The 16,160-nt window shown below is 37.3% G+C and overlaps 1 long non-coding RNA gene across 1 annotated transcript in view; it reads right to left on the reverse strand.

Moving 5' to 3' along the window:
- Nucleotides 1-16,160, reverse strand: part of LOC106726330 — a 194,482-nt gene that overhangs the window by 168,401 nt on the left and 9,921 nt on the right. Inside the window, exon 5 of the long non-coding RNA XR_001362387.1 lies at nucleotides 3,125-3,235. This is a non-coding gene — a long non-coding RNA (uncharacterized LOC106726330). The remainder of the gene's footprint in view (nucleotides 1-3,124; nucleotides 3,236-16,160) is intronic.

Below are 16,160 nucleotides of genomic sequence, written 5' to 3' on the forward strand. Positions count from 1 at the left end.
TGCTATATACTTCTATTTCTATAAAACTCCAGAAAATACAAACTAATCTATAGTAATAGAAAAACACCACTGGTTGTCAGGGGAAGGGGGAAAGGAAGGAGAAGGAGGGACTACTGAGGGTGAGAGGAGATTTGGTGTGTCACTGATACGCTTGTATGTCAGTGACATGCATTTATTCATAGAACAAAACCCAAATTGCCCACTTTACATGCAGTTTATTGCTTGTCAGTTATATCTCAATAAAGCTATTAAAACTATCACCAAACTCAATTCTGTTTACCTGCCTTTTTCACAGCCCCAAATCATCCTTAATTAAACTTTGCCTTCTGTTGCCTAATAGCTCTCAGCGAATTACTTTTTGTTTGAAATTCTAGAAAAGAATGACCCAGTTCACAAAAGCCTTAAGGATGTTGCCAGTGTCGCCTAATTATTAAGACTATTTCTATAGTTTAGTTTTTATGTTTCATTATTTTCATATCAGGCTAAGCAATGAATATAAATCAATCACTTTTAAATTATGGTGGGAATATATCTTTCTAGGAGTTTAAGAGTCACCAACTTATACCAACTATGTGCCTGGAAGACAAGACACTTTCTACATATTTGTTTAATTTACTCACTTATTCAAAAAAGGGATAATTATTGAATCTCCAGTATATTCCAAGCACTGTGATGATTGAGTGCCTACTACATACTAGGCACTGTGCTTAATACTTAGTCCTTAATAAAAATTCTTTCATACAGATATTTATTATTATCAATTTGCAGATTAGCAAAGTGAGGAACAGAGATGTTAAATACTTGCCTGATTTTACTTATCTAGGATACAAAAAATTTTGGAAAAGTAATTTTTTCCTATACAAATATAAAATTAAAAATTCCTTCCTCCTAGTCATTGACAGGTCTTTCTCTGGTTCGGGGGAAAAGAGCACATGACAGGTACACACATGGGCATGGGCATAGGCATGGGCATGCACACACACATGCACACACACAGAGTTTTTGAAAGACCTTTGCAGTATTTTTTTAGCTCTGTCACTTCACTCCCAGGCATATTTTCATTCATTTTACACTGTAGTTTCAAGGTTGTTATAGCTTCAAACTCTGTCTTGTAAGGTGAGGCGTCCAAGAATATAAAGGAGATTGGTTAGCAAATGTCAATAATGTACTTCAAAGGGGCTGGGATATATAAATTGAAAGTTGTTATTCTTCCTGTAATAGAAGAATTGGTTGAAATGTTGAATTTCCTCTAATGAAAATTTTTAATACCTTTCATTGGTAAAATGGGTTACTGCCAAAGAAGTCTAAACAACCAGTGGTTTGGTGGATGGTAAGGGTTTCTGCAATAACACCTGAACAGCGGGAGGTGCAGGTAGTTTTCAAAGTAAAATAGGACTGAAAGCAAAGGGTCGTGCACCTTGCAGTAAGGTGAGATATCAGTTATGCCCCATGGGCTGTTCAAAGAGGCACAGCAGATGTAAAGAAGGGGAAGCTGGAATGGAGCCACATAACACATGCCTTCATTTCATTCATGGAGCACAGAGCAGATGGCCCCTTACTTTGATGAATGATCAGAAGGGAAGCCCATGGATTCATAGAGAATAGGAGCATACAAAAGGCTTTTAGGGACCATGTGTCCAGGAGAGCTCCAGATGGGGTGCTTAGCTCCCTCTTCTTACTCTCAGATCAAAATCCAGCATAAAATCCTAAGGACTGGTCACAGATAGTATCAAATGGTAGATGGTATGGAATGAATGCCCTCCTCTTCATCAAGATTCCATTCTTTTTGCTCTCTTTGTCCCAAATATTTCTTCTCTCTTGCTTTCTGTACAATCTGAACCCAGCTGTCCTTCAGGACTCTGCTCAATTCCACAGCTCTAGTTTTCTTAGCCCACAGTGATAGTTTCCTCTCAATTCCCAAATTACTCAGTTTATATTAGCCATTGTTTCTTTAATGAATAATACATGTAGCATATTATGTTCTTACTAGTATTTATAGATAAACTTCTGGTTTTAAGTAACTTGAGGTCTAAAGCCTTTTTTTAATTCATTAAACTTCTGCTGAGCACAGTGCCTAGACTATAGCAGATGTTACTATATTCTTTGTGCCAATCAAGGTCGTAATATAGATTTCTTGGCACTTTTGGTATTTAAAAAAAAATCAGATCTTTAGCTCCTGAGAACAGATTGAAATTGAGAAACACTGCCCTCTGAGAAAAGCCATATGGAGAGCCTGGACTATTTGGAAATGATCACAATATATATGTCAGGTATTTAATGTACAATTGGCAAGGACCCATACAGATAAGAGAGCATCTTTGGATGAGATGCTGAAAATAAATAGCCCCAAATTGGGGGCAACTGGCAGTTGTTGGCCCTCCTATTACTCTTCATAATGTTCTTTTGTTCATTAAGACTTTTTGGGTTGCTAGTGACAGAAATCAACTCTAACTGGCTTGTGCAATAGGAGAATTCCTTCATTCACAAAGTCTGGAGCATACTTAAGTCAGAGAACTGACAGAAGAGCCTCATGGTCTTTAACCAGAACCAAAGTCACAGATTCCTCTGTCTCCACTTGACTTTATTCAGCAAGCATATCCTCTCCATATATCTATTAGCAACCCCAGATAAACACCATCCAGTCTTGGAAACCTCAGGGAATAGATTAGTCCCAGGGAAAGATTAAGACTGACATTTCTCAGACCAGATGCCCCCCTTGAGACAATCACAGTAACCAGTGAGATGTAGACCTGGAATACCACCTGTTAACCCTGTGGCCAGGGGACAATGTTTGTTACAGGAGAGGAGAAACAGAAAGCTTATTTTTCCAACAAAAATAATAACCTTTCACAGGCTGGTATAGGTGTGGCATTTATCAACATGTCTTTACCACAATGCCCTCTTTTCAGCTAGGCTGGGGACAGTGGATTGCTCACTTCCAGATGTCACTGACATTTTGAGGGATATCAAAATTCCCAAGATTCTGTGAGCAAAGTGAGTCTCTAGGTTACCTAGGAGCCTCTAGAATACAAGTCTATTAAGAAAGAAGATTATGTAATTCTGTTAGTGATGCCTGACAACAATGGTTATGAGGATGGTTCCAGAAAGAAATATATTTCCTTACCTCGAAGCTGCTGGAAGTCCTATAGAGCTGACACACAGGTCACATGAAGAGTAGTAAGGGAACGAGTGTCATGGAGGCATTGTTCCTTTTGAACTGTCACGCTGATGACATCTGCGGAAGAATGTGTAAAGATGAATGAAAAGCAGTCTTATTTTTCTTAGTTCTCATTCCCTGAAAAAATGTTTTTGCCACCATCACATTTAAAACAGCGATTTTCAACCACTGTGCAGCAAGAATTTTTAAAACATGCAATACCTGACTATTTAGTCAGGGGCACTGACTTCTTTTCCCTTAGATTATCAAATAAAAAAATGACAACAGCCAACACAACAATAGTTACCAGGTGTAAATGAATCAATTTTTTACCTTTTTTTGTCAGATCACCAAAAAATTATATTCTTTGATGTGCTGAATTTTAGTAATTAGTTTATGTATACCTTGAGATGAAAAAGGTTGAAAATTGCTGCGTTAAAAGGGAGCAAAAATTCTAGAGAAAGTATAAATTGCTTCAAACATATTAAGATAGTTCTGTCTGTAAAATTTATTTTTGCAAAGATTAAAAAACCATGCCAAACTGATTGAAGACCCCTGTTGAGAACATTAAAACATTTATTGTGCAGCACTGTAATTTGTATCTGAAAAAATAAGCATCTGACCATGTTCATTTCTAAGCATATACAACTGTCACGGAAGAAACAATTAAGAAATTGTTTTGCATTCCACTGGAGGCGCACTTCTGTTTTAGAGAAGTACCCTAGCTATGGGGTATAGCCCCTCCACTGGCTGTTACTCTGCTTCTTGGCTTCTTAGATAGAAACCTCTAGCTCAAACTAAATCATCCCATCTTTAACCATGCTGTAAGCAAAAGTTTGTCAGCTGAGATAGTTTCCTAGCTGTTACACACATGTTCAAGCCAAAAAAATAAAGAATGAATTGTTATGATTCATTCTTATCTGAATGGGTCTCCTAAGAAAAGATTACTCTGAGCTTCTGCCTTCCTGCTTTGGGGCCTCCTTCCAGAGACATATCTTCTTGACCCCCTTTATTCTCAGAGCAACCCAGAGCTTCCCAAGGTTTCTATTCAGAGGTTTCAACTTTGTTAGTTTCTAAGAAAGTTTAAAGTCTACCCACCACCTGAATCTTTTTCCTCTGTGTGTGTGCAGTGTGAGGCAGATGTAGTGTTAAACCACTACCCCATTTATCAAACAATGACCCATCCTTGGGACTGCGTGGTGCTCTAAATCACACTCAAAGACAAGCCTCATCTAAATGGCCACATTTTTGTTAGTCAAGATTAATGAAAGAAATGAATGATTTAAGAAAAGTATTCATATCTAACAGCCTCAAGGTTCAGAAGTAATGACTGAAAACTAATTATAGAAAGACTGAAAGGGGTTATAACCCTTAGGATTTGATTTTTTAAAATATATTTTTTACAGAGAGGGAGAGGAAAGTTAGAAACAACGATGAGAGAGAAACGTTGATAAGCTGCCTCCTACACACTCCCTACTGGGGATGTGCCCTCAACCAAGGTACATGCCCTTGACTGGAATTGAACCTGGGACCCTTCAGTCCACAGGCCAACACTCTATCCACTGAACCAAACCGGTTAGGGCCGATTTTTTAAAAAATCCTAAAATTCCATGGAGTGTTCTCCAAATTATTAAAAATCCCTTTTAAGGAAGTGAAACTCGATGAGCTATTTCTGTACTCCTTTCTCATTCCTTCATTGAAAAAAAAATGTATTTTTCTCATTATGTGAATAAAACTCCCTCTGGAGTATTTTCTCCCTCCCTTTATTGAAATATACATGAATCGTCAATGTACAACTTCATCAATATTCTCAAAGTAAACATGGTCACATAATGAGGAACCAGATCCAAAACAAGAAATTATCCCAACCCTTAAAAACCCCTTGTGCTTCTTTCCAGTAACTATACTCTCTACCCTGGGAAACAACATTCTGCATTCTATCATATGTATTTTGGCCCTTTTTGGAAATGCATATCCCTGTCCAATATACATTCTTTGTGTCTTTCTTCTTTCACTCAACATAATGTTGAGTGAGATTAACCCACGTTGATTCATGTAACTATAGTTTGATTATTGTCATTGCTATTTAGTACTTTTTACATACATAGAACACAATCTATTTGTCCATTCTGTTATTGATGGACATTTGTTTTTGTTTTTTTTTTTTTCAGATTTGGCTTGACTATACAGTTCTACTATATTTCTTCCTGCATCCTCATGCCTCTACCAGGATCATTTCTCTTCTGCATGAAGAAGCCCCATTACAATGACCTTTCGTGAAGTTCTGCTGATGATGAAGAATGTCTTTATTTAACCTGAACTTTGAAAGACAATATTACTAGATACAGAATTTGAGGTAGGAAATTCTTTTCTTTCAGCTATTTGAATATGATTTCCATTATTTACCAGCTTCCATAATTTTAACTGAAAAGTCAGCTGCTTTCTTAGTTTCTTTGAAATCAAAGTCCTTTTTAAATGACTTTTTAAAAAATATATATTTTATTGATTTTTTACAGAGAGGAAAGGAGAGGGATAGAGAGTTAGAAACATCGATGAGAGAGAAACATCAATCAGCTGCCTCCTGCACACTCCCTACTGGGTATGTGCCCGCAACCAAGGTACATGCCCTTGACTGGAATCGAACCTGGGACCCTTCAGTCCGCAGGCTGACGCTCTATCCACTGAGCCAAACCGGTTAGGGCCTTTTAAACTGACTTTAAGATTTTTCTCCTTCTCTTTGGCTTTCACTAGCTTTATTATGATTTTCCTTCGTGTAATTTTCTTTATATTTTCCTACTTGGCATTCATAACACTTCTTAAATCTATGGCTGGATGTTTTTCAGCAGTTTTGAAAAATTATCAGCCATTCTCTCTTCAAATATTGCAGCTGCCCCATTCTCTCTCCTAGAATTGCACTTACACATGTCCTATGTCTGTTATCTCAGTACTTTCCTTTGTCTTGCTATATTTTATTCTGGATAATTCTTACTGATTTACCTTCCAATTCACTAATTACCTCTTGGCTATGTCTAATCTGCTATTAAACCCATCTACTGATTTTTAAAAATTAATCATTGTATTTTTTTATTCTAGAATTTCAATTCAATTATTTTTACAGATTCACTTTCTGCTGGAACTTTTTACCTTGTCCTACACTTTCTTGAAATTATTCATCATAGCTATTTAAAAGCCCATGTCTGGTAACTCTAATAAATGTTTTCTACAGGTCTCTTTCATCCCCCCTCCCCACCCCGAGTGTTTTTTCACTTCACTTTTGATCATTTGGTCTTGCCTAATGGAAAGGCTGATAATATTTTATTAAATGCTAGTGTTAAGAATATTTTAAAACAGTTTTAAGTTTTTGTTGATGTTACCTTCCTGAACCAGGCATTTACTTTGCTTTGTAGGTCACTTTATTCTAATCTGTGGGACTAAACTGACTTTAGAGTTTGTTTCAGTCTCTGTATGGGGCTGATTCTATTCATTCTTATTCCTAAATTGTAATCCTTTAGGGGGGTCCCAAATGAATGTCTTGATTATTTAGCAGATTCTTAATACCTTCAAACTCTAATTCTAATTTTTGTTCCTTCAATTTCATAAAACTGCTAAAAGCTGCCCTCAGTTTCTCAATTTCTTGGCTCCTTTTAAAATGGGAAATAGCTCAATGGGAAAAGCAGCTCCAAATGTTAGGCTCATCTCTTTGTTCTGTTATTTTGAAGTTATTGGTGCCTTACGCCTCTCCAATGCCATCACAATTATTTTTTAAATTTATCCAGATGTTAAGTTGCTATTGTAGGAGTGTTGGTCAGGTAGAAGCTATTCAGTCATAGCTGGAAGGGAAAGTTAATCCTCCTCTAGAGATTATCATCTTAACATTGATCATATCTAGACTGACCTGCGCAATTTCTGAGTGTTTAACTTATTAACACTAAGGAATGACAAGGTTCAAATTAATACTTAGAAATAATACTTAAAAAAGTCTTTTAAAAGCAACACTAAATATGAGTTCTTATTCAGACTGCTAATGGGCACTTACTTTTAAATTTAAACTCTTTGTATATCTCACTCTTAAATAATGCAATGATAAACATCTATGGATATATACTTTTATGTCATGATGTCCTGAGTAAACTTCTAAAAGCATAATTTCTTGGTCAAAGTTATGGACATTTTTAAAGCTCTGCCACATTTTGGCCTATTGTCTCTAGAAAGATTTGGCTATTACGTGGTAATAATTAAACTTAATTTTCTGTGTATCTAAAACTTTGTATTTTTTTAATTTAAGAAGACACAGGAAAATATTTTTATCCTGGAAAATATTTTTCCCTATCCATCCAGCTATAAATTTTTATAACGGAAATTTTTATTTTATTCTTCACACACAGCAAAAGATCTCTTTGAGCATTATTCAAAATATATCAAATTTCATCCATAAAAGGCCATTTGTTCCTGGCAACATGTTTGAGTTTATAATATCAAAGAGGGGGTTCCCCTGAAATTCACATTATAACCTTAAATGCTTCAATAATTGCTGAAGTACAGATCTTGTGAGCAAAGACTAACCATCAGAAAAGTACTTAGAATTTTGCACATAGTTTGACATTTCCAACGTATTTGGGTGACATGACAGTGTTCATGCTCTTCTGTTGCCACCCACTGGAAAGCTCCATTGGACATGTTTAATACGGGTCAATATATGGCTTGGTTCAGTTCACATGAAGTAGAAAAAAACTTGGGTTCTGCACTTTGGAATGACAGGACTAAACATCGTGTGGCTATCTCTTTAAAAGCTACAAGAATAGGGGGTGGCCTAAAGCACCTCAACCAGGGAGGCTGACTTCAAATTACCAGACACGTCTATTATGAAGTGCTGAAAGGGGAAAGAAAAACAAATAATAAAGTTACAAAACAAAGTTTATTTTATCAAAATTAAAACTGCTTCCTTCTCTGCACTTAAGAGTAACCTTGAGATGGAACGGGCTGAGGGTTACATTGCTATAATCCCTTAGCAGTTAGTTCCACAGCAGGGGGTGCTGCTATAGACAAAATTATAGGGTTAGGAATGTTCACAATTCAGTGACCTGATTGGCTGACTATTCCTCAGGGCTCTTGAATCAAATATTTATACATCTAAATGGGAGCAAAGAAAGGAAAATGGTTCATAAAGAGAGTCCCAGAGCATGTATTATTGAAATAACAGATGGAATATTATATTTTTGAAACATTCTTTCTATAAAGAAGTCTTTTGAAGTGTGTTTTGGTAGGATAAGCTGAGCCAAGAGTGTTGGAGAGAGACAGAAAAAAAATGGTTTTATTTTCAAATGGTTGGTGTCAGCAGTGTACAAAGTTAGCACTTCCCCAAAACGGCACGTCTCAAATGCACTGCAGGGCAATGTGTTTGCAAAGTCTCTGCTTTACATGGATGTCCCACGGGAGGAATCATTCAGAAAACACTTGCTTGTCACTGCTCACTTTGTGCCTAGAGTCTCCCAGACCTTGACCTCTCAAATCTTTGCCAAGGGGGTATGGCCCCTCCCCACTGATTTTTCATGTTTCCTAAACTGATTGAAACCTAAGCTAACATTCAGGGCATTGTCTCATAAAAGCTATTGGCCATCTATTAGCTGAGATTTTGGTAACAAGCAGATTAAGATTGTGGATTTTATGCCATATGGGCAATATTGCTGGATCATCTAGTCGAGGTTTAAGAATAAAAATGGAAGCATGCAATATAAGGCAAAAAGCAGGAAAGCCAGGCAGAAGGCCAAATGAAAAATATATCACATTTGCTTTATTTTCCTCTATGTGGGAGCCTGAATCCATGACAGAATCAATAGTTCAGAATGATTCTGTTGTCTTTCCAGGAAAAATACCCCATTACTGAGCAATCAGTTAAAGTGCTCCATGGCGAGTCCAACTTCTCCATCATTTAGCTCTCAGGACATGGTTCAGGACATGCTAGTCTCAGCTGCGGACTGGATGTGCTATATGATGATGAGATTTATGCATGACAAACTGGCAGTTACTCTGGCCAAGGAAAGAGAGAAATCACAGGAACATAGTTATTTTGACTTTGTATCCAGACATGATCTCTATCCATGATGGGGATCTGAATGTAATTCCTGGTTGAGCTATTGTTATGAGGAACAAAAGGAAGAGTATCCTGGGAGAAGGGGTAATGTTTATGATGTAATAAATAAAGGAAGTTATTCCTGTTGAAGCCCAAGCTATTGATATTTTCTGATCAGGTAATCCAGGTATTGATAAGAGTTTTAGGATTTGATTTTTTTGTCCAGGTCCTGAACATCAAACAATAGCCAGCTGGCAAAGGGTAAAAAGCCAGTAACCTATGGCTTCTGAAAAATCAGAGTGCACAATCAAATAGCAACCTCTGCCAAAAGAAAGAGGCTATAAGAGAAAAAGAGAAAGCAACTCATTTCCACCCACCTGTGGGGCCACGTCAGAGCAAAGTAAGAAAATGCTTGGGCAATGGCTCCTTGGGCGATAGCATCTGCTCAGGGAGTTGACTCAGAGAGCATCAGAGGCTCAGGGCTCCAGCCGGCAGCAGAAAGGACTCTTGGCAGAGCTGTTTCCTGCACCTCTTTTGATCATAGGGCTCAGGCTTGGAAAGGTTTTCACCAGTCTTGTGGTTTCCTGGTCGTGCGTCAATACATTCTGGCTGAAATACTTCACTTCCTTCGGGCCAGCCCCTCCACCAATGGCTCCTGGCTCCCTGGTTCACTCTCTCCAGCTTTGAACTAGACTCCAAGGACACTGCTGGCTGCAGCAAGAACCTTGAATGAGAGGCCTACAGCTGGATGCGAGCCCTCCCCTCTTTGCAACGGGGATCCTAAGTGGGGAAAAAAATAGGTTTAATGGAACCAAAAGTCCATTGAAGCATCGAAGCGTAGAATATTACATGTGGTTCCCACACAATTTCTTTTAAAAGACAGTCTGCAATAGAATCACCTGGACAACTGGTGAAATTATAGAAGTTCCCAGTCCTGTCTCGGACCTTCTAAACCAGAATCTCTGAGTGGATACTGGGAGTCAGTGTTTTTAAGAATCTCCTTCACAATTCTGACACGCAGTCACTGCCTAGTATAATAGACCCAATTTCATAAATTAGGGAACTCAGGCCCAGACAAACAGGCCCTAACCACGGAATGTTCCTGTGTGCTTCGACCCCATGGATCTCTCTAAACACGACGCATTCTGCTACATAGGATCCTTTTTAAATTCTACCACTCTCAACTCAGGTAGTATTAGAGAAAAATGTGTAAATTCAGAACAGCTTTCAGTAAAGATAGTGCTTTTGTTCATCTGTTTTTGGTGAGGACTCTGGCAGTTCGGACAACTCACATATACGAAAAAGGAATTTCTCAGACACGTTAGTAATAAGTACATATAGTCATTTAAAAATTTCAGAGTTAGCTAGAACAAGGTTTCTGATGGATTATGTGGGGAGAGTGGTGTGGTGTCAGAAGGATTGAAAAGAAGACCAAAGAATTTCCCAATGAAAATGGATTGTCCTCTTGAACTGGATGGCATTAGAAACACTAGATTCTGCAATGGATCAGAACCATCATAAGCTGAAAACAGCACCAGGAATACTATATGCTTTTATCATTCATATGTTTTATAGACCAGAGTTTAGATTGTGCAAATAGTCATAGACTAGCTCAGAGAAGTCATAATCCCATGTGATTAAGTACTTAGTGGTAAATGCATAGAAGAAATTTTTTTTTTAGTAGAATAAAATTGTGGTTGCTAATACAACTTTTGGAGTAAGATATACTATATGACTCAAAACCCCAGCTCTACTATGACTAGCTGTGTGGCCTTGAAGAAGTTATTTAACTTGAGTTTTAATTTCCTCATCTATAAAATGAAGCCTGACAAGGGCTTTTCGGAATATTAAAGCATGGCGGGGAGGAGGGAATTGGTGAGGGGGTGCTGAGGTTATTGAAGAAAACAAAAGGCAAAGAGAAAAATGCAGATGAACTAAGATGACCAAAGGAGAAGACATCTAGACTAATAAAACTAAAAGAGAAACACACTAAAAATATTTGTATGGTAATTAATCTAAATTCTCAAGCTAAGTTTTGTCACCCATCCCCAGAGTCCAGTGCCCATAGACAAACTCTACCTAACCCTAGGAGGATGTATAGACTGTGAACATGGCTAGAATATATGCATTGGATCAGCTTCATAAAATTAAGGATTGATTTTTATGTGTTTTTTTTCACTCTCATGACCAGAGTTTAGTGGTGAAATTAATGAATGCATTTGGTGGGATTAAATAAGGGCCCAAAGCCTTGATATTTCAATAGGGGAGGAGGCTGGTGAATACATAATGAATATAGAAATACCTCTGTGTCTTCTGGATGATGGCTCTACTGTGCGCAACTATGATTTTGAAAGCCATGGTAACCAAGAGATGAGGAAAGTTTCCCTTCAACTCTACATTGAAACCAATGTACCTGGAGAACAATTGCCTAGAAAGAAGTTCTGATATTAGCAACACATTGCCAAATAAATAGAAGGTGATACTGTTAGTATCTCAAATTAGATGAAGTCAAGAAAACCAAAAGTTTGCCCTGGATGTTTTAAAAAATATTGCTACAATGTAATAGTCTTGCTGGATAGGTATTAAAAATAGACAGAACTTTAATAAAATCCTTCTTGTATTATTAGAGTTAAAGTTTAAAGCCATTAAATTTTTAAAAGGAAGTAAGGATGCAGGGGGTAAGGAGGGAGGAAGGGAGGGAAGAAGAGAGAAAGGAGAGAAAAGGGGGAAATAAAGGAAGGAAGGAAGGGATGCAAGGAGGGAGACAGGGAAGTAAAATCAACAAAAAGAGCATAGGATCATATACTTAAACCAAATTGTAAGTTAGCTGAAATCTGAATTATTTTCTCTTAAAATATCCTTAGTAAAACAAGTCAAGTTAGTGGCTATAAAATGAGTCAAACTGTCACAAAGAACAAAAGTAGTTCCCACTTCACAGCTCTCTGCTGTGTACCCAGAGCCTTGATCAGTGAGAGTGGCATGTATGTTGGTTATGAGCTTAAGCTTGGGGTCAGAGAGATGACAATTTCTCTAATTCTGTGATTTCAAACAAGCCACCTATCCTGACTGAGCCTGTTATTTTTATTTTTCTGCAAAAGGGAGTTAAGATTACACACCTCACAGGAGTTTTGTAAAGTTTGATCCAGAATCTGGTACACTCTTAGGCTCAACAAATGACTACCATTTTTATCATCATCATCATTAATATTATTGAGATAATGAAATATTTGAGATTTGTGATTTAAAAATGTGCTGTATGATTTGGTCTGAAAAATGGAGCTGGGTAATATATTCATTGCTAGACCCCCTGAGAAAAAGATCTGAACACTACTCCCCTGCAGCAGTTGGGATGGTTATAGTTAGCTTTTATACAGCCTTATGCTTCACAAACTGCATGCAACTTTTGCTATCCTTTGCAATCGACCTTCTGGTTACACAGAATAAATTTTACCTTTTGCTGATGGAGCAACGAGAGCAAAGAAAAATAAAATACTTGGCCTTGGATCATAAGATGAGCTGTAATTATCGTAATTCCCCAAATCCCAGTCCCGGGTTCAGCCAAACAAACTAGGGTTTCCATGAGGTTTAACAGTGAGTCAACCCTGGAGACATTTGGGACAATTTTAAATCCAAGAATACTTTGTGTTTCTTATTTTATAAAAAAGAGTGAACTGAAACTGAGGAATAGGGAATGCAAGGCAGTGTTGTGAAGGAATTAGGAGTTTTTAGGTTCTGCTGTAAAAACAAAGTTGATTTGATTCATGAGCTATAGGAAGATTATTCTGCCAACAGAGAACTAAAGAGTGAGGTCAGTTTCAGAGAAAAATGATTAACATAGTCTGTGTGGTTACTAAGGTGGTTGCATGGAGACCTAAATTTTTTTAAATAAAATAAGAAATGCTGAATCCAGTTCTGAGAGGTCATAGAATAGATTAGAAAGAACACAGAGTAGGAATAAAGAGCCCTGGCTCTGTCCATTAGTAATTAAACTGCTTTATGGAAATCACATAAATTTTTAAAGTGAAGATCTCTAATTTAACCCTACAGAATGGTTACACAGACATAATAAAAGTGTCTTTTTAAAGAGTGCTTTAAAAACCTTTTCCACTCAAAAAAATACCTGTTAAAAATGTAGCCCTAAGTCTCATTCTTTTCTTACTCACAAACAGATATTTATTAATCACTAGGTATTAGATATTATAATGGATTCAAAGACCTACCTACAAAACATGGATTTGATGCTTGGAAAATTGAGTTAGAGAGTAGAACATAAAAGGACAGAATTATATGAAAATAAATCAAGACATAACTTGATAAATTACTGAAAGATTTCTACAGAAGACTGCTATAGAAATCCATTCATATTGATGAGAAACTGCTGAAAGCTGGCACAGTTAGGGAAAGCAAAATAAAAGGAGGTTGGATTTGATATCAGACATGAAGGACGTAAATTGTTAAAATGGAAATGAGGGGGTCTTTATATTATACTGAAGAGTTAGAAGTTTACGGACACTGGAGAGTATCTAAAAATGTTTTCATGGAAATGAATCTTTAGGAAGACTCATTCAGCAAATATAGTTTGGAAGGAGAATATAAGCAAAGAGACTCATAATACATTTGTGATAGTTCAAATATCAAATACAGTGATAATTGTTAGAATTAAAATAAAACAAAATTTGTGAGAGATCTTTTGAGAGCTTTCTTGAAAAAAAAAATCTACACAATCTGACAATTGACTGGACAGAGAAAGTAAACGTCAGGGTAAAAATTAGGCAACAATGACTAGTTTTAAGCCTAAGTTTAGAGAAGCAGGGTACCATACATTGACCTGGGATATCAAAGGATAATGTTTGGGTAAATTTTCAGTACAGTACTTAGGGCACAGTAGTAACTCTAGAAATTAGTACTGACAGATATGCTCAAAGATGTCACAAAAAATCAAGGGTAGGCTAGAGAGAATCAGAGACCAGGAAACAAAAAGATAGGGCCATATTTGGCAAATCCCAATTGTCTGTAAATATGTTCTCTACCTTGCAGACAAGGCATCATCCACAATGACATATGCAGCACATCTTCACATGACTTGAGAAAAATGAATAGCACAGTTTGCTTATATATTACCAAAACTCAGGTGCCATGTTGTTCAAAGTGTATGTGGAATATGTCAGTAAAATAACTTTTGTTAGAGCACATTTTAAGAATGATAATGTTGTTCAAAGTGTATGTGGAATATGTCAATAAAATAACTTTTGTTAGAGCACATTTTAAGAATGATGACTTATAACCCTAATAACTGTTTAAAAAAATACCTTAATAATTGCGGTAGGCAGAATAAAATTCCCCCAAAGATGTCTAATCCTTGGAACCTATGAATATGTTACCTTCATGACAAAAGGTCTTTGCAGAGGTAATAAATTTAAGAACCTTGAGATGGGGAAATTATCCTGGATTGTCAGTAGGTTCCGATATAATCAGTGTCCTTTTTTGGTCAAGGGGGTGATGGTTATGGGGAATCAGAGTTAGAAATAGATTTGAAGATGTTATGCTTCTTACTTTGAAGACCGAGAAGTGGCTATGAGCCAAGGAATGCATGCGACCTCTAAAAACTGGAAAGGGCAAAGAAACACATTCTCCCCCAGAGCTTCTAAAAGGAATGCAGGCCTGTCAACACATTGATATTAGCCCAGTGAGATTCTTATTGAACTTCTGACCTATAAAATTGTAAGATAATAAATTTGTGCTTTTAAAGCCACTAAGTTAGTGATAACTTGTTACAGAAGCAATAGGAAACTCATACAATAATATTACATACATTTTCTGAGTGACACATGCTCATTATAAAAAATTTAGAAATTATTAAAAGATATGGAAGCAACCTAAGTACCCACCAAAGAGTGAATGGATAAAGAAGTGGTGCATATACACAATGGAATATGACTCAGCCATAAAAAAGAATGAAATCTTGCTATCTAAACAACATGGGTGGACCTAGAGGATATTATGCTGAGTGAAATAAGTCAAACAAAGGGAGACAAATGCCATATGATTTCACTTATATGTGGAATCTAAAAAACAATATAAATGAACAAGTACAACAGAAACAGACTCATAGATACAGAGAACGTATTGATGGTTGTTAGATGAGAGGGGGTTGAGAGAAGGGTGAAAAGGTGAAGGGATTAAGAAGAACAAATTGGTAGTTATAGAAGAGTCACAGGGATGTAAAGTACAGCATAGGGAATATGGTCAATAACCTATATATATAAAAGGCTAATATGCTAAGCGTCCCTCCAACCATCCGACTGGTTGCTATGACGCACACTGACCACCAGGGGGCATAGGCTCAACACAGGAGCTGCCATGATGTGCACTGGTCATTTAAAAGAAACGGCACCTGGCACCGACAAAGTAACACTCAGCTTCCCCTAAGTGGGACACAGGCCCTGCCACCACCTGGAGCAACAGCCCTCCAAATCGCAGCCAATGCTGCCAAGACCCCATGGTGCAAAATGCGGCCCACAGCCCAGTCTGGAAACGGTCGCTGTGGGTGCCAGGTAATAACATAATGTAGCAATGCCTGGCTTCCTCTCCCTAGTGACTAGCCTCCTTAGAGTTTCTTCAGCCCAGGAACACAACTTGCTTTATAGCCAGGTGGAAACATTTTACACTTTAACCAAATGTCCTGTGAAGCGTTTTCCAGTGCCTCATCTCATTTGATCCTCACAGAAGTCCTGGAGTAGGTAGACAGGAGACTAGAAGAATCCTATTTTCTTTTCATTAGCCGGAAAACGGAGATTTAGAAAGTTAAGAAACTTGACCCAACTGAAAAGAAGAAAGAAATGGTGGACCTTGAAAATGACTTCAGGTTTTCTCACTGTGTGGAATATAGTCAAACACAGCTGCAGTTAAATATTTTACCCTTTGTTCTTCCTG

Source organism: Myotis brandtii, unplaced genomic scaffold, assembly GCF_000412655.1.
Source record: "Myotis brandtii unplaced genomic scaffold, ASM41265v1 scaffold250, whole genome shotgun sequence".
NCBI lineage: Eukaryota > Metazoa > Chordata > Mammalia > Chiroptera > Vespertilionidae > Myotis > Myotis brandtii.